The following is a 20,243-nucleotide window of genomic DNA, read 5'->3' as shown; positions in this document are numbered from 1 at the left end:
TCTTGAGATTTTAAGAGAAAAGTCTGAGAACAGTGAAAGGCACTGGGAAGAGTGTGTGGTGGGAAGCTGTTGGAGCTCTGGCTCAGACAACCAATGGAAGAGGGTGTTCTCAGGGTGTTCACAATTTCCTCCCTTATCACCTGATCCTTGTCCCAACTGTTGAATCATGAAATTTTTTATTAAAATTTTACCTTATTAGTGGACTCTTAAGAAAAGAGGAAAAAATTGTTTTGGCTTGAGAAACAAAGAAGGGAGACAGACAAACACTTTCATTTCTAGAAGACAATTAGATTTGTGTCATAAGAGACGTTCATTCATTTTGCTAAGACAGAACAGGGAGAAAATAAGGAAGGTCACTGAAAAACCCTAAATAGCTGTGATGCTGGTGTCTTAGGAAAGGAAGGCACATTGGAAAAGGACAGTTGACTCTAACAGCACAGCTGAATCAGATCCACCATGGCTTCTGGGCTCTGGGCTTCCCCAAAGCAGAAGGAAACTCCAAACACAGACAGACGTCTATGACTGAGTCCCAGCAGACTGACTCTGTGACCCTGGGCGAGGTATTTGACATCTCTAAGGTTCAGTTTCCTCATCTGGCAAGTAAGAATAAAAACAGTGCCCACTTCCTAGAATGATGAGGATTTAGTAAGATTACCTTCCCAAAGCTCACAGTGCAGGCTTGGAAAGCAAGGTCAGACAATGGTGGCAACTACTTTCTTTTATTATGATTATTATTATTAGATAGAATCTTTCCCAGTGAGGAAACTCATACTATATTGCCCACACCATCTTGCTTTTTCCCAGAATCACAGAACGGTGGGTGGTCAGAAATAGTTGAATACAAACCCACACTTTGCAGGTTAAAGGATGTCCAGAGAGGGCCAGAGACTGGCCCAAGACCAAAGAGCGAGTTAATCAAAGTGGTAGAGCCCTTAACTCTCAGTTTACTGACTTCCTCCTCCTCTTGATAAAAATATAGACTAATCCTATGGTGACTGCAGTTAACAATACTGTGTGGTATGTGTGAAAGTTGCTAAAGTAGTTGATTTTAATATTTAAGAAACATTTTCATCTTTATTTATTTATTTTATGTCTTAGACCAGGCTGTGCATGGCATACAGAATCTTAGTTCCCTGACTAGGGATCAAACCCGTGCCCCCTGGCATTGGGAGCGCAGAGTCTTAACCAATGGACGGTCAGGGAAGTTCCTAAGAGAGAAGATTTTAAAAGTTCTCACCACACACACAAAAATAGTAACTATGTGAAGTGATAGATGTGTTAAATAACCTTTCATAATCACTTTACAATATATACATATATAAGTATACATCAAAAACCATAAAGATTTCATAAAAAAACTGTGAGAGTTAATAAACAAATTCAGTAAAATTGCAGGACACAAAATTGAAACACAGAAATCTGTTGTAATTCTTTCCACTAATGATAAACTATCTGGAAGAGAAATTTTAAAAATAACTCCATTAATAATTACATCAAAAAGAATATAATACCTAGGGAAAAATTTACAATAACCCAGATGTGAAGGGGGTGACAGAGGATGAGATGGTTGGATGGCATAACTGACTCATGCACATGAGTTTGAGCCAACTCTGTGAGATAGTGAAGGAAAGGAAAGCTTGGGGTGCTATTGTCCATGGGGTCAGAAAGAGTCAGACATGACCAAGGGACTGAAAAACAGCATGCTCATTAAATGACCATCCGAGGAAGAAGCTGGCTTCCCAGGAACTTTGCTACCAAGACAGATGGAGAATACGTGCTTATGGTTACTGAGAAGAGCTATCATCTCTTATAATCCACTGCATCTGGTGGGCTTTCCATAATCTCTCTCTGCGACACTGCCCCTGAGCGCCCAGGGGGAGAATTCTCTTCTGGCCTCAGAAGGCCAACAACCACACCTGGGAACTTGGCAACCCAACTCTGAAAGGTCCACCTTGGGTACCACCTCACCCCTAAATAAAGTCCCATTAGTGCCCTCAAAATTGGGGCAGTCTGTCCCAACTCAGAAGCAAAAAGCAAATTTTCTTTTCTACCTGCATCTTATTCTCCTAGCTCATGAGAACCACTTCAGTTTCAACATGACCTGTAGTATTGTTAGTATTGTTTGCTTAACTTGCTGAGTTGGCAACCACATTCTGAGCTACCCAAGAGTAGTATCATCCAAGATCAAGTGAGAGGAGGAGGTCTTCGCAAATGTGGAAATACCCTGTCTCTTTTCAAGAGGCCCTCCATCCTGAGGAGGGTCGAGATGTTTTCTTGAGGATGCATGGTGCCATGTTTGTTTCTGCTGTACAACACACGCTGTTGGGCAAGAGCCAAAGTTCCTCCCAGAGGCACATCCTAGACGTCTCTAGAAACCACAAAACACACTCAGCAGAAAAATGACTCTTTTACCCCATATTTTCTCATTTATTTAGGCAGATCAAAAAAAAATTTAATTCACATTTCTTTGACTAATGAGAAAGACTGTTCAGTTTTCAATGTGCTTGCTTTATTCTTTGTCTTTTTCTGATTATCAAAGAGATGGACAATCAGAAAATACAAAGAATGATGAAGTGTATAAAAATTTTACAATACACAACATTCCACCTCTTATAGATAAAACATTGTTTAACACTGAGGTGGGTTCTACCATGTCCTTCTCTGCAGATACAATTTTTTAAATAAAAGCTTTGAGACTGTAACATACATACAGTTTTAGATATTTTTTCCACTTAACGTTATAGCATAAACATTTTCCCATGTATTAAACTCAATCATGATTTTAATGATTGCACAGAAGTCCATATAGACTTTATCTAGGCAAGCCTGTACTGATGGACATGAATGTATAAAGGAAAAACATGTATTCTTCCTCCTTCTGTGTAGGAAAAATCCAGCTCTTTCCTACTGTGTGGTGGGCTGCCGTCTATGGGGTCGCACAGGGTCAGACATGACTGACGCGACTCAGCAGCAGCAGCAGCACAGAGGAGAGTCTGAGGAAGACATACACAGGGCAGGGGCCTGCGACGGTCCCTAGCGCAGGAGTCTCTGTTTCTGTGGAGGTGGGCTGCGTCACCCTCCTGGTACATGGATGTGTTCGCCAACCCAGGAGCTCGCTGAACCCCATGCTCCTGGGAGTTTGTGGAAGCTCCTTCACTTTGCATGATCAATTATTAGCTCCATTTCTTTTCCAGTCCCCCTCCTCTCTCTGGAGGACAGGAGGTAGAGCTGAAAATTTCAAGCATCAAATCAAGCAAATTCTAAGGCTGGTCATTGAGGCCCACCCAGGAGCCACCCGGCAGCCCACTCAGAATGTCTCACTAAATAACAAGATGCTCCTAGTGTTCTTATCACTTAGGAAATTATAAAGGGTTCAGGAGCTCTATCTCCAAACCTAGAGAGTATACTAAAAAACAGAGACATTACTTTGCGGACAAAGGTCCATCTAGTCAAAGCTATGTTTTTTCCAGTAGTTATGTATGGATGTGAGAGTTGGACTATAAAGAAAGCTAAGCGCTGAAGAATTGATGCTTTTGAACTGTGGTGTTGGAGAAAACTCTTGAGAGTCCCTTGGACAGCAAGGAGATCCAACCAGTCCATCCTAAAGGAGATCAGTTCTGGGTGTTCATTGGAAGGACTGATGCTGAAGCTGAAGCTCCAATATTTTGGCCACCTGATGTGAAGAACTGACTCACTGGAAGAGACCATGATTCTGGGAAAGACTGAAGGCAGGAGGAAAAGGAGAGAACAGAGGATGAGATGGTTGATGGCATCACCGACTCGATGGACATGAGTTTGAGCAAGCTCCAGGAGTTGGTGATGGACAGGGAGGCCTGGCGTGCTGCAGTCCGTGGGGTTGCAAAGAGTCAGATGTGACTGAGTGATGGAACTGAACTGAATCAAACTCCCAAGGCAATAGAAATAAAAGCATAAGTAAACAAATGGAACCTAATCAAATGTATAAGCTTTTGCACAGTAAAGGAAGCCACAAAAGGAAGACAGCTTATAGGATGGGATAAAGTATTGGCAAATGATGTGACCAACAAGGGCTTAATTAATTTCTGAAATATACAAACAGCTTATACAATTTAACAACAAAACAAACAACCCAAATGAAAAATGGGCAGAAGACCTCAACAGACCTAACTGCTCAACATTGCTAATTATTAGAGAAATGCAAATGAGAAATGTAAATCAAAAATACGAGGTATCATCTCACACTGGTCAAAATGGCCATCATTAAAATCTCTTTAAATAACAAATGCTGGAGAAGGTGTGGAGAAAAGGGAACCCTTTTACCCTGTTAGTAGGAATGTAAGTTAGTAGAGCCACTATGGAAAACAGTGTGGAGGTTCTTCAGAAAACTAAAAGTAGAGTTGCCATATGATCCAGCATGGAGTAGGTAATGGCAACCCATTCCAGTATTCTTTCCAGGAAAATTCCACAGACACAGGAGCCTGGCAGGCTACAGTCCACTGGGTTGCAAAGAGGAGGAGCCCCACTGACTAAGCACACACACACATGATCCAGCAATCCCATTCCTGGGCATATATCCAGACAAAACTCAAATCCAAAAAGATACATGCACCCCTCCCTATGTTCATTACAGCACTATTCACAATAGTCAAGACATGGAGACAACCTAAATGTCCATCAACAGAGGAATAGATAAAGATGATGTGGTACATATACATACAATGGAATACTACTCAGCCATTAAAAAGAATGAAATCATGCCATTTGCAGCAACATGGATGCAACTAGAAATTAGCATACTAAGTAAAGTAAATCAGAAACAGAAAGACAACAGTCAGGGGAACAAGGTTGTGAGCACGAAGCAGCGTGCGGTTTACAGCCACCATTTCTTCCACCTTCGGTCTGGATCTCTTGCAGAGCTTCCAACAGTGCTACGTAGGGACAGAGCATCCGGAGGTTCACAACCTCTGTGGTTCGTCGGAGCCACTATGAGGAGGGTCCAGGGAAGAATATACCATTTTCAGTGGAAAACAAGTGGAGGTTACTAGCTATGATGACTTTGTTCTTTGGGTCTGGATTTGCTGCACTTTTCTTTATAGTAATACACCAACTGCTTATAAAGTAATCCATGAGACAGATAGGAAGAGGAGCATGTTAAGAGGTGCAATATCTTAAAAGATCAAACCCTTGAACTCAGCATTCTAGATATGTTTGTAAATAAACTTAGGGCATAAATCCTTAACGCCTCTTCTCTGAAATATGGAACATGATAACTGAACACGTGCTTACATTTTATTTGGGTAATGTTGCATTATTAGTTTCTTAATTAAATATGTATGTGATAAAAAAAAGACAAAGATAAATACCATATTATATCACTTATATATGGAATCTAAAATATGACACAAATGAACCTATCTATGAAACAGAAACAGAATTACGGACACAGAGAACAGACTTGTGGTGGCCAAGGGGGTGAAGGTTGCAGGAGGGATGGAATGGGAGATTGGGTTAGCAGATATAAGCTATTATATGTGGAATGGGTAAACAACAAGGTCTTACTGCATAGCACAGAGAACTATATTCAGTATTTTATGATAAACCATAATGGAAAAGAATATATAAAAAAAGAATGTGTACATAGGTACAACTGAATTACTTTACTGTATAGCAGATTAACACAACATTGTAAATCAACTACTCTTTAATTAAAACTACATAAAAGTGACCAATAACATCACAAAAGAAGTTATTTTAAGGAAACAGAGACGACTTAGCATTTGAGTTAAGGTGAGGCCATCTGAGACATGCAAAGTCTACAGCAAGGGGTCATAGGAAGTTATTGCCGAATGGGTATAGAGTTTCAGCATTGCAAGAGTTCTGGGGAGGGATGGTGGTGACGGTGTACAACCCATATGAGTGTATTTAATATTTCTGAATTGTGCACTTAAAATTTAAGATACTAAATTTTATGTCTCTTTTGCCACAATTTTAAAATTAGGGGGAAAAAATCCCAACAAAATCTAGGAAGAGAAGGAGGTAATGACACTCTAAGAAGGGAAGGGTGTCTTGGAGGGAGAAGAAATAGGGATGAACTGGGTACCCCAGAAGCCCTTCTGTAATCTGAATGCTTAAAATGTTGACTTCCATATGAAATATAAACAATCTGCAAGAGGCAACAAAAAAGGAATTAATTCAAGGTTTAGCACGGTTGGGTGCAGGAAGGTTGATTTTCAATGCATCCACCATCATTTTGGATACACTTGGATGCAGCCATCTCAATATAATGTAGAGCTTGGTACTTGCAAAATGAAAGAAAGAAAAACAAGCAAACATAAGCAACCTTATTTAATTCTCCATGTATATACCTATGGCTGTTTCTTGTTGATGTTGGACAAAAAACAACAAAATTCTATAAAGCAAATATACTTCAACTAAAAAAATAATTAAATTGGAAAAGAAAAAAAAATTTCCAATGAACTCTTTCTGGGTTGCATCTCACAAATTAGTTATATCTTCTATGGCAGTGAATTGATTAGAAATCCATACCACAGTGACTTGGAGACACTCTGTGTCTTGGGCTCTGGCTAGCCAAGGTGGCGCTCCAATCAGTCAGGGAACTCCATCAGTACAACCCTAAGGACTCCATGGCCTATCTAGGCAGCCCTGTTTGGGGGCAAGAGGATGCCCAGCTGCCAAGGTAAGAAGCCTAATAACCAAAGGCTAATTTAACACTTCCATCGTTTAAAGTGGCTATTTCAAAGCACATTACTCCACTGAGAAATAGAAAAGAGTTTCCACATGTTCCCAGTACCACATCTTCCCACTGACCTGTAGATGTGCCAGTGTACTCTTCCTTTCCTCCAGGTAATATGGAAGAATCATCCCTGCCCTTATCTAAAGCCAAACTCTTCACTTGTGCAAGAGATCCCTTCCCTCCTGCTTCCCCAAGGACTGTCTTCCTGCCTTTGCCTTCTTTCTCCTGCACAGTGAAACTCTCCTCTCTGCTGGATAGTACCAGGAGGCCAGATACCTCTCACTTTTAGAACCCTCCTCTTGATTCCATATCTCCTCCAGCTCTTGTCTCAAATCTCTTCTCCACTCAGAGATACTTAAGAGTTGTTTCCTGTTCCCTGGACCCTATTCTCTCACGTTTCTTCTTCCCACCCCTTCAGACACACTCTTGTCAGAACCACCAATGCTCTCCATGTGGCTCAATCCTATGGTCCACAGTCAGGCCCCACCTTATCAACCCACCAGAGCGTTTGACAATGTGGATTGCTTCCTCCTCCATTTGGCACTTGAAATACCACTCTCTCCCAGTTCTCTGACCACCTCACTGCCTTTTCTTTCACAGTCTCCTTCACTGGTTCTTTCCACTTCCCTGGCCTCAAAACATCAAGGCCCCCAAGGTTAGATCCCCAGATCTCTTCTGTTCTCTATCTACATTCACTCCCCTGGAGATCTCAGTTTGTCACAAAGCTTCAGACACCATCTCTCCACACTGACAACACCCAAACATTTTTCTCCAGCTCAGACTGCTCCCAAGGCCAGACGTTCAATTCCTTAACGGCTTCCGTTGGACAACAGTATCTTCCAGCATCACTGCAAAGCCATGCACTCTTCACTGTCTCAGTAAAGGACAACTCCCTTCTTCCAGTTGCTCTGGTCAGAAAGCTCAGAGTCATCCTGGATGCCCCTCTTTCCAACACACCAGCAAGTCCCAGACAGACAGCACCTTCTGCAAAACCGATGCTGCAGGTTTCTCCCCATCACTTCCCCCACTGTCCTCCTTCCAACGTATTACCTTCCTTCTCCCAGACAACTCCACATTCCTCTCTGCTTCCACTCCATGGTCCATTCCTTACACCACATCCTGAGGAGTCCTCTTAATATCCAATCAGATTATGTCCCTTCTCCTCTTGAAACTACCCAGTGGTTCCCACCTCCCCCCCCACCTCCCTTATCATGAGCCCGAACTATCTACTGGGAGGTTAAAAGACGTCGAATATAGTGCCTTGGGCTACACGATAGGTTCTTGTTGTTAATCTATTTTATATATAGTAGAATTCATAGCTAGATGTTATTTAAACCTGCAAATCAAAAACATGACTCTTAGCTACAATATATTTATCAAGGTCATTAACGTAAATTGCTCAGAGGGAGCAGAAATGACACTGCATTAATCCATCATTACTCAAAATTAACAGACAGATGCTCACAGGCTGGGGAAATCATAGGCAGCTGATGCTACTGTCAATTCTTTGGAGTTTTTAACCACATTCGACTTGGCTACTTCCTAAAGGTATCTAGGTATATTACCCAAAGAGGTATGAACCAGTAAGATGGTACCAGATCCTTAGAGGAGGAAAGATTTTTGAAATGCTTGGTCTGGACATGGTACAACGGCAGCAACGAAGAACTCGGATTGTGTCTGAAAACTCTCGTGCCTTTAACAGCAAAAGAGGAGAACCGAAAACACTGTACAGACTCCAAATATGACATCAGAGCAAATTTAGGAGACGTAAGGAGCCCAGGTCATCAAGCTTGGTCTTCTGGGAAAGTTCTATTTGTTGCCCTGGTCACTTTGGTCACTCCAGGCTAACAGGACACTCGCCACACAGACTCCCCCTCCTTCCAAGTATTACAGATGTCCAGTCACAGGGCCTGGCATCTCCAACTTCACAGAGTCTCCAATGATGCCAGAAGGATGCCAAGGCCATCTTGCTACTCTCGTCTGTGAAGATCCACCCTCCTCGCCAGTGAACCAGGACTTGGAGGTTAGGCACTTTCTATTCTGAGAGCGTTGGTTTTTGGATGTTACTTAACTGCTTTGGGCCTTAGTTTATTCATCAGGAAAAGCGGGTGGTGCTACCTATATTCAGAGGAGAAAAGAGACCGCGGTAAAAGCAGCTGTGATGGTGTCTAGCACAAGGCAGGGCCTCAACCCCCACTCACATCCCTTGTCCTCTGCTGTGCCAAAGTTTATTCATTCACTTATCTGGTGTTTGGCTGCGCCGGGTCTTCGCCGCTGGGCAGCCTTTCTCTCACTGCGGCCAGCAGGGGCGACTCTCCAGTTGAGGTGCAAGGGCTTCTCCCCACAGTGGCTTCTCTTGCGGAGCATGGGCTCTAGGGTGCTCAGGCGTCAGTAATGTGGCTCCTGGGCTCTAGAGCACAGGCTCAGCCGTTGTGGCACATGGGTTTAGTTGCTCCATGGCACGTGGGATCTTCCTAGATCAGGGATCGAACCCGGGTCTCCTGCACTGGCAGTTGGATTCTTTACCACTGAGCCACCAGAGAAGCCCTGCCCCAAAGTTTAAAGTCCCCTTCTCCCAAATCCCACTGGCCTTAACATCATTGTCTAAAAACTTGCTCATGTGCCCCGCAGTTCTCTTCCCTCTTCATGAAAGTGGAAAGGGGTGAAGATGCATTATCTTGAGACCTCACATGCACAGGTATTCCAAGTAACCCATGGTGATTCCCAAAGCACCAGAGCCGCATATGCAGGTGCAGACCCACCATGGGACTGACATGGGACCTTAAGTTTTACATGCATCTTCATGAATCCAGTTTTCTTTATCAGAATATGAAGGGTGGAGAGGGTGAGGATGCAAGAGATGTTATTCTGCTCTGTAGTTAACGTGTGCAAATCCTTGGAAATATATGACTTCTGTGTTCAGTGACATATGCTGCATGATGTCAGCAGCTGCTATTCAGAATGTGAAAAATATTAATAAAGTAGGAAAGCTTTATGGGCTTCTCTGGTAACTCAGACGGCAAAGAATCCACCTGCAATGCAGAAGATGGAGTCGATCTCTGGGTTAGGAAGATCCCCTGGAGGAGGGCCTGGCAACCCACTCCAGTATTCTTGCCTGGAGAATCCCTAAGGACAGAGGAGCCTGGTGGACTGCAGTCCATGGGGTCGCAGAGGGTCGAACATGACTGAGTGACAAAGCATACCACAGCACGTAGGAAAGGTTTACTGTGGTAAATGAATGATGCAAGAAAAATAGTGATTAACCGGTTAAAAAATGGGCAAAGGACATGAACAGACATTGTTCCAAAGAAGACATACAAATGGCCAAGTACACAAAAAGGTTCTCAACATAAAGTAATAATCAGGGAAACGCAAATCAAAATCACAATGGGATATCACTGGACATATGTTAAAATGGTTATTGTCAACAGACAAGAGATTAAATATCAGCAAGGATATGGAGAAAATGAAAACTTTTTGTACTGTTGGTGGTAAAAGAAAATGGTATGAAGGTTCCTCAAAAAACTAAAAATAGTGGAGAAGGAAATGGCAACCCACTCCAGTACTCTTGCCTGGAAAAGTCCATGGACGGAGGAGGCTGGCGGTCTGCAGTCCATGGGGTTACATGACTGAGCATGTGTGCACGAGGGTGGAGGGAGATGGGTTGGTAGCAATAAAGTGGTAGAACTAAAAAAAAAAAAAAAATTAAAAATAGAACCACCATATGATCCAGCAATTCCACTTCTGGATATATATGCAAAAGAAATCAGTATCTTGAAGAAATATGTGCACCTCCATGCTCACTGAAGCCTTATCTACAGTAGCCAAGACAGGGAAACAACCAGGAGACCATAGGTGGATGAATGTATAAAGAAGATGTGGTATGTGTATCCAATGGAATATTCTTCCACCTTAAAAAAGAAGGAAATCCAACATCTGCAACAATACAGATGAACCTTGAGGGCATTATGCCAAGTAAAATAAGTCAGACCGGAGAAAGACAAATACTGTATGATCTCAGCTATATGTGGAATCTTACAAAGCTGAACTCATGGAAACAGAGAGTAGACTGGTGGTTGCCACGGCCTGATGGGTGGGGGAAATGGGGAGAGTGCACAGGCTTCTGGTTATGAGTAAGTTCTAAGGATCTAATGTACATCCTGGTGATTAGCGTGAACAATACCGTATTGTATACTTGAAAGCTACCAAGAGAATAGACCTTAAACGTTCTCACCACACACGCAGAAAGGTAATTATGTGAGGTGATGGATGGGTTAACTAACCTTACTGTGGTAATCATTTTGCAAATATATATGAGTATTGAATTATCATGCTGTATACTATAAACTTGCACAATGTTATATGTAGATTATATCTCAGTAAAGCTAGGGGATAAAAGAAAAACAATGACCAAGTTCCCACTGACAAACTATTGACATGTGGCTGACCAGGAGGCAACATGAAGTCCTGTGTGTGTGTGTGTGTGGCTAAGTTGCTTCAGTTGTGGAAGTAGCTATAGTTAGTTTGACATTGTGTACTATATTTAAACATATCTAAAGAAGTATATACACTTCTATATTTATGACTCATTTTTTTGAGGATGGATCACTTGCATGAATTAAATTTATTTCTTAAATAAAAAACCACAATTTGTTACCTTTTTCTTCCCTAGTAACAGGCGGGTGAAGAAGGACGGCATGACCTATCAGGGAGCTGCCTTTGTGCAGAGGTTCCTGGGCCCCGAGATGTGAAAGGTGTGGAGGAAAAGCAGGCGTCAGGCCCCCGGGCTTCCACAGAACCTGCCAAACCCTCTGAGGAGCAAGACCATTTTCCCAGATCCTGAAGCAAGCAAGGCTGGTCTGTGTGAAGCCTCAGGGCTCATTCCTGACAACTCCTGGAAGACACGGATGCCCGAAAGTGGTTGATGATGTCTGGCTAACATGGGGACTGCCATCAGAGAGCACAGTCTTGTCCCTGACACCTGGGAGATGCCCCTGGGACTCCAGAAAGCCATAGGGAGATGGCATCCTCCCCCAGGGGCACCTGGGACACCAGAGGGTTGGGGTCATTAGTTCTCGCATGTTCCCTAGGGCCTCTGGGCCACGCTAGCCCAGTGAGTATCTCTGAACATGGCTCGGAATCGGCTGAGCCGTGAGTGAAATGGTAACAGAGCAGTGTGGTGGTTTAGCGGGTGGGTTCCAGTCTCAGCTCTGCCACATACTAGCTGCAGAACTTGAAGCCATTCACTGTACCTTTCTGTGCCTTGGTTTTCTCGGGTGCAAAATAAACATAACACTAGTACTTACTGTTAGGGTTTCTGCTATTAATAGCTAAGGGGGTCACAGAAGCAGAGGCCAAGATGGGGAGGAACTGGATACGAGAGCTATGTGTTAGAGGAAATGGCTGTAAGGGAGGTGGGGGGCCCAGGGGGGCTGAGAGAGCCTTCAGACCACCATGCAGTGCGTGCCCTCGGTTGGAGAGAGGGAACAACGATTTTGGCAAAGGCACTGGGGTGTCGTGGAGCCAAAGTCATCGTCAGAGGAGCCCCACCTCTGCCGAAGGTGGACCTGCCCAATGTCCACGCCACACTCATCACCTGAGCAGGGAGCCATCTCGGAGCACAGCGGTCAATTACACCCCCACAGGTGGAGGTTTCAGGGCACCTTCTCATGCCACAATCGCTGTCATGAGTTTAAGAATTTGCTTGATTCTGGTGGAATCAATAGACCTGGGTTGAGCCTCCACAAATGCCCCCAGCTTCCCACCCTCTGGGACCACTTTCCTTCTCCCCACTCTTCTACGTCTACTTGAACGGCCCTCCTGGTTTTATTCTTTTTCCCCTCTTCTTCCTTTCCCTTTTCTCTCTCCAGTTCTGCGCTCCAGTCACAAGCCCAGCCAGAAAAGCTGCAGAGGTGGGGGGGGAGGCGTGGCAGGAAGGCCTCGGAGGGTCCTAATGTGAGGAGGGAAGCCTTGGACCAGCTGCTCCATGCCCCCTCCTCCCCAGGCTGGACCTCTGGTGCAAAGCAGTCCATGTGGGAGGCTGCCCCCGAATCGTGGCCATGTACTGCCCACAGGACTTGTGCCTGGCTTGCTTCACAGGGAGACTGCCAGTCAGCATCCTGCCTACACCTGCCAGCCAAGAAGCAGGGGGAGCTGGGCGCCCTCGCTCCCCTCCCGGCATGATGGAGATCTATTTTAGTTCCCACTGCCTGTTAGTCATCAGTGCGGTGGAGGGACATTAATCTCCACTGTCAGGGGGAAGCTGGGGAAGCTAATACTTCTCCTTTGGGGTCTGAGTTGCAAAACCCTTCCTCAATCCCCAGCATTATAAATCCCGTATTTATTTTCACAGCTATGAGCAAAAGCCAAATAGCATCTTTCTAAAATAAAACTGTACAAAAGATGCCATGACTTATCCTGAAAGGAGTCCAAGGCCCTGGGAGGAGAGGCTAAGAGAGGCTACTCCAGCAGGGGCCCCTCTCGCTTGAGGGGACAAGAGAGGTGCCACGAGGCTCTCACTCCGCAGGACGGGCTGACTTCCTCCCTCTGCTTCTCATTTCAGGAACCAGCCGAGGTGCAGCAGTCTGGGAAACATTCACACCCCAAAGAGTGGCATCCTCCCATCAAGGGAACTGCCAGCAGCATAGTACAAATCGACTGAAAGACAGGAACTACCATTGCGTGTGTGTCTGCTGCACCGAGGCGCTGAGCTAGGGGCTGGTGGCAAGGCTGTCTGCAGCCCTCCACACCCCTGGCCTGACTGGCACTCACCACAAGGCAGCCCTTAAAGTCCGAGAGATCACTCACAGTGTCCTTCCGAGTCAGAGTCACACCACTGTGCTGGCTGCTACCTGCAAAAGGCCTTAGAGGGTTTGAGGCACAACTTCAGGTTGACCAAGCCAAGTGCATGATCTTTCCCAAGCTCGCTTCCCTCCTTCCCTGAGAGGATCTGTGACTGGTTCCCGCCCCGGGGAGTCTTTCTAGCTGAGCTAATGTGAAATCCACTATGGGTGCCTCTTCCGCTGCCCATGGAGAAAGGTGAGAGAGTCTGGCCGAGAGGTATGCAGGCCCTCAGGTTTTCACAAGGAGGAGGACGTTCAGACACACACCCACAATGGGATGGCTGGCCCCCCAGAATTTGCTGGCTGATCCGCCTGCCACCCAGAACTTACCTAGATGGAATTTCACCCCGTTCTTTATAAAGGAACTTCCATTTTGCGGACTGAGGTTGGTTCCCCTGCAGACCTCACCCGTAGAACGGCCCAGTCATAAGGGTAACCCCATGATTAACCTCTTGTTTGCTCTGCTGAGGGTATTAAAGGTTCACATGCACATGGACCAGTCCCTCCTCAAAACTAAACCACTGGCCAGCTGCCTTTTGCCGTAACTCTTTTCCGAAGGCCATGTCTGAAAGGCCATACCATGTAATAGTGACAAGGGGTAGCTCTAGAGGGTCATAGTCCAATGCAAATATCATCTCTTTCACCTACCAGCTGTAAGATCTGGGGCAAGCTCTCAACACTTTTAGACTCAACTTATTCCTCTATAAAGTAAGTGTGACAATAATATTTCACCTCATAATTAACTGAATGACATGAATGAATTAAATTAAAGAAATTAATATGCATTCAGAGCTATAAAGTTCTTCGATCTGGACCTGGCACATAACCGGTGCTCCATGAATATTCATTGTGGTGGAGGTGGCGGTGATCATTATTGGCTGCGTCCCATGAGCAGAAGGGCTTCCCAGGTGGCGCTAGTCATAAAGAACCCACCTGCCAATGAAGGAGACATAAGAGACTCGAGTTTGACCCCTGGGTCCGGAAGATTCCCTGGAGAAGGAAACGGCAACCCACTCAAGTATTCATGCCTGGAGAACCCCACAGACAGAGAAGCCTCGCAGGCTACAGTCCAAAGGGTTGCAAAGAGACACGACTGAACAACTTAGCACGCACACATGAGGAGAAAATGGCCAGGCTGGGAAATGAACACAGAACCATGTTACTATTCAGCCACCCTCTTTCCAGGAGGTTGCTTTTAATTTGGAAACTTCCATCCTTTAAAGTAAAAAGAGGGTACTTTCTCTCTTGAGTTATTAGCAAGTAACTGGATGTTTTAAAGTTATGACAGCCTTCTCTTTCAACCTGCTGGTTAGTGTTGTTTGGGCTTTACCCAGGTTGAAAACACCCAGCTGTCCCTGTCTCAGGCAAGAATTGTGGTTCTATCTACAGAAATAGGAAGAAAATGTCAGAGGAACTCTGGGGAAATTCATTTCAAATTTTTTCATCTTCAGATGTTGAAAAAGCCAGAATATTTAACTAGATTAGGAACTAAAACTAAGAAAGTTTCTTTCACTTGTTTCCCCCAACTTTTTATTTTGAAAAATTTCAAAGCTAAGAAGTTAAATAATAAACAATAAACATCATATAACCTCTACCAGGATTCACCCATTTTAACCACCTGCCGCGTGCATTTGATCTCTATGGAGACAAACAGAGGTTGAGAGAGGTGCCTTTGGGATGCCTAAGTGGGATTGCCCAATGTCCATTTTTCTGTCATCGGGCCAGTGTTTTTTCTATCAATATGTGTGCTCTTTATACTTTAAAACTATACTAAGACTATGAACCATGAATTGGCAAATACTTTTGTCCCATTTTCTGTTTTCAATTTTGTTTATCATGAATGTTGACATCCAAACTCCTAATTTTCAGTTAGGTAAACTGAAAATTTTTAACTGTTCCCTTCTAGAACATCACCCGTTCTAGGGGTGATGTCTGCAGGGGAACCAGTAGCTATTAACTACTTCTTTTGTGAATTCTTTTATGTCAGAAAGTCAGAAAGGACTTTGATACACTTTAGGCTATGGGGAACACATCATATTCCATAACTCTGGCCCCTAATATTGGTCATGAGCAAACATCTGTTCCAAGATGGCCCAGTAAGAGTCAACTTCAGGACACTGTGGTCACTGTTGGAAACAGGTGTTCCCTCTCTTTCAGAGCTTCAGTTGGCGGGTTGGAAATGTGGATATGTTCATCGCTGTCTTCTTACCATTCGGAAGAATCTGCTGGACAATAAAGCCAACACAAAGAAAAGCAGAACCCACTGATGATGAAACACAAACACTCATGATGACATAGCTCAGGAATCTAGATCCGATCACACCCAAACTTCTGGCCTTTTCATTACATAAGGCAGTAAATTCCCTTTCATATTTACTCAATTTGATTCGAGTTTTCATCACTTGCAACTTTAAGAACTGGGCCGTGGGGACGTCCCTGGTGGTCCAGTGGTTAGCAGGGAGTGTGGATTCAATCTCTAGTCGGAGAACAAAGACCCCACATACCATGCGGCATAGCCAAAAATGAAGAAAAGAAAATTGGGCAATGAAGAAAATGAGATGCAATCTCACCCTGAAAGGAGGACTTTCCCAACAACCTCTGCCTCAAAGGCCTATGTCCAGGCTGCACACACACACCCTGTAGGTGTGTGGGCAGGTCTCTGCCTGCTCTGGACACTGTCATTGTCCAGCTCAGCGTGGCTCCCCAGTGGTCTCCAGATGACAGTTATTTGGAGGGGAACCAAGAAGGACAGCATGACAGAGAATGACAGGACAGAAGCATCTGGAGGGTAAAGAGCTCATTTCTCCTACCCACACTTTGGACTTGTCTCAGCTCTGACTCCATGTGGTGGTTCTGCATCCAGACATGTCTGCCTTCAGACATTTGTTTTTCCTATGACCTGGGCAGATTTCTTAATCTCTCTGTCCTTTCAGCATTCTCAAAAGAAAATGCACAATGAAGCCAACAATACATACTTCTGAGAGAATGCTGTGAACATTAAATAAGAAAATCATGTTATGTGAAAGCATACTCTGGCTTTCATCTTAGAGCTCTCCGGAGAGAACCAAATAGGAGATACACATACATATCCTATTAGTTATATATATATATATAATATATATAAAACTATGTATATATACACACATATATGAGATTTAAGACATTGGTTCATGTGATTATAGGAACTGGCAAGTCTGAAATCTTCAGTTCAGTCTGGAGACAAAATTCCCTCTTCTTCAGTAGAAGTCAGTGTTCTTGTTAAAGGCCTTCAAATGACTGGATAAGACCCACTCACATTATGGAGAGTCATCTGTTTTACTCAGAACCCACTGATTTAAATGTTAATGACAATTTAAAAGGGGCTTCCCTGGTGGCTCAGCAGTAAAGAATCCACCTGCCAATGCAAGAGACACAGATTCAATCCCTGAGTTGGGAAGATCCCCTGGAACAGGGGAACCCACTCCAGCGTTCTTGTCTGGGAAACCCCGTGGACAGAGGAGCCTGGAGGGCTACAGTCCCTCCAGGAGTCTCAAAGAATCGGACAGGACTGAGTGACTAAACAACAAGGATGTCATCTTTAAAAAATACCTTTATAGCAACATTTAAACTGCTGTTTGACCAAACAACTGGGTACCAGAGCCTGGCCAAGTTGACATATAAAGTTAACTATTACAGGACTCAATGCGATGTCGACATTCTAATACAGGTTGGTTGATCTGAAGTGAATTCAGTTTCTCCCAACACACTCAGAAGCAGTCTCAGGGTATGCTTTGAAGGGTGCCTTAACCATTATTTGGTAATTAACAACAGAGCACTTTACAGGTGGTAGAGCCCTTTCTTACACAGGACTCCTTTGCAGGTGACTGGGTGCCGGGGTGTGGCAGGAGGGATTGCTGGCCTCATTTTACAGAGGAAAAACATGAAGTTTAGTGAGAGGATGCTGGGAGCCATTATGGGAGGTCCCGCCCGTGATGAGGTCATGAAGAAAATACCAGGCAGGCAAGGCCGTCCAGGATCCCATCCATGACGAGGTCATGAGGAAAAAGCCTGACAGGCAAGGCCGTCTAGGGATAAGGGACCCTCCAGGTTGGCCTCAGCCTCTACCCCACCCTGTATCCTCCTCCCTTTTCTGCTGCTGCTCTTGTTCGCCCTGCTGCGAATTCTTGTGTTGCCTGCCGAGAGCTCTCCTGCTCCTCTTTCACTGAATAAAGAACAACTTAAAACCCTAACTAATAAATCTCCTGGACGCTGGTACTCTATGAAGGGGCCAGGGATGAAGGAAATGCTTCAATTCAAACCCTTTTGCTGGCATTCTGGCTTGTTTGATAAACGTGTGCTCTCATTGCACAAAATGCTCATGATTGTTATAAACATCCTAAGCACAGTACGCTAACAAAATAAACTATTAAGCATAGGTCCCTCTGCGGGGTGAGAAAAGCCCCACAAATATTATAGCCACATATGCGCCTAATAGAAAATAGTTAGATAGAGATTAGCTGGTGACTTCTTGCAGGTAGTTAACTTTTGGACTAAGAGCCTGTTTTGTGCCATATCTGCTGTTTTTGCAATCCTTTGCATTTCTGTTCTGTAAAAATGTAACCCTATCTAGTTTCCATGGAGATGACACCTAATAGAAAGAAAATAGATTAACCACAAAACAGACAGGGTCAGCTACTGAAGTTGCTTAAAGCTGCACCAGGTGCAAGCCATAAATTGTCAACAGGCCTGAAAGCCAAAAGATATTATACATAGAGATTAACCATAAAAAAGGCCCTAATAGGCACAGAGCCCTTTGGGGGGTAAGGAAGCCCTATTAGAAAATACAAAAAATATTGTTTTAAAAGTAGTTATTAGATCAACGTTTGATAGATGTTAATGTGCTGAGGTTGTGTAGTGGAAACTATTGTTAATATAGTTGGAGATCTAGAAAAATAAGAGTTTAGCCCTAGTGTAAAAACAATAAGATAATTGTTAATTTTAACCAAGAGTGCTAAACAGGGGCTGCCTCACCAGAGCTGCAGAGTCTTTGTGTGTTAAACTTTTTAGATAAATTTAGTTGAGAATTTCTGCAAAAAGACTGACTTTTGTGTTAACAGGATTGTATTTCTATTATGTTGCAACCTGCTCTATCGTGAGACTGCCACTTTTCTGTTTTCTGCTAAGCTCAAGGCCAGAATATACAAAAAATCTATGGAAAAGACTCTCATAAAGAAAGAGAACACCTGGTTTCGTGAAGGACAAGCTGATGTCATGTTAAACTAAGTCTGTGTGCTTATCTGCCCCTTAGAAATGTACCAACTTAGGGTATAAAGGCGATGGTGAAAAATAAAGCAACTGCCAGACTCTGCTGCATATCCTGGTCTGGTCTCTCTCTCTCTCTCCTCTCTCACTCATTCGCCGACGCCGTTCATCCTGAGGGTTCCCCTGGATCCTGCTGGGGCTGGACCCCGGCAAGAGGCAAACCCATAACAGCTCACTGCAGTCTCCTGTGACAGGTGCATGGATAGGAGGCAAAGGGGAGGGCAGAGTCCCCTGTGTCCTTGCTTTGGTCCCAGTAAAGAAGTTTGGATGTTTGGTGTCCATCCAACTCCCTTTATTACTGTGTCTTGGACTATTTTAATAATTACCTCACATCTACAAGTTAGTTACTTAGTTTTAGTTTTCCTGTTAGATAAGGAGTACCCTTTATCTTTTACCCTAGGGAACTTGACATGGCTCAGGTGGTCCCCAAAGCCCAGGAATTTAGACTTCTTCCTGCCCAGAGTTTCCTTATCTGACCTACTAGCCACCAGAGCAGGAGTCACAGACCAAAATGCTGACAAAGGCCAGGTAAGTGGCTTATGGGAGTGAGGAAGCTGGCAGGGCACTGGGGGTCTTCAGCAAACTGGAGCAAGCATACCCCATCATAAGACAATAGCTACAATGCATCTCCAAGACGCAGTGACTTTGGGTAGCTTAGGACTTTTAATATCTGGAAATAGGGATTTTAAATGAAATAGCCTGATTTAAATTGGCAGTCAATTCAAATTGTTTTTTAAAAACACTACAAGGGGGCTTTCTGGGGGCACAGTGGATAACCATCCACCTGCCAATGCAGGAGACACAGGTTCCACCCTGGTCCGGGAAGATCCCACATGCTGTGGAACAACTAAGCCTGTGAGCCACAACTACTAAGCCTGTGCTCCAGGGCTGGGGGCCACAACTACTAAAGCCCCGTGCCCTAGAGCCTGTGTTCTGCAATAAGAAAAGCCACTACAATGAGAATCCTGGGCACCACAACTAGAGGGTAGCCCCCACTCACTGCAACTAGAGAAAAATAATGAAGACCCAGAACAGCCAAAATATATATTATATAACTAACTAACTAAATAAATATTTAAAAAAAACACTGTGAGAGCCAGATAAAATTCATCTTCAGATAATCATTCCTGCCTGGTGGTTAAAAGAGAAAATAAACTGTGCTTTTGCATGACTAGCTTGGCACATATACCATCTATCCACTCATAAATGAAGAAGGCAAGAATTACAATATTTGCCTATTTCTTAGTGCAAGGTTAGAGGAGGATCTTGCCTGGAAGACGCAGAAGCAAAGAAAATGGGGATGTGGTTTCCCAACATTTCTACCAGGCTCTCCACGGAAGACCCAGCTTAAGTGGTGTCTACTCCCT

At 44.1% G+C, this 20,243-nt stretch overlaps 1 long non-coding RNA gene across 7 annotated transcripts in view; it reads right to left on the bottom strand.

Annotated features, from left to right (window-relative positions):
• Positions 1-20,243, bottom strand: part of LOC110139480 (uncharacterized) — a 100,167-nt gene that overhangs the window by 21,149 nt on the left and 58,775 nt on the right. The gene's annotated exons all lie outside the window — the stretch shown is intronic.

This window comes from Odocoileus virginianus, chromosome 26 (assembly GCF_023699985.2).
Source record: "Odocoileus virginianus isolate 20LAN1187 ecotype Illinois chromosome 26, Ovbor_1.2, whole genome shotgun sequence".
Classification (NCBI taxonomy): Eukaryota; Metazoa; Chordata; class Mammalia; order Artiodactyla; family Cervidae; genus Odocoileus; species Odocoileus virginianus.
The sequence above is the reverse complement of the archived record's forward strand: the minus strand, read 5'-3'. Positions and strand labels throughout refer to the sequence as shown.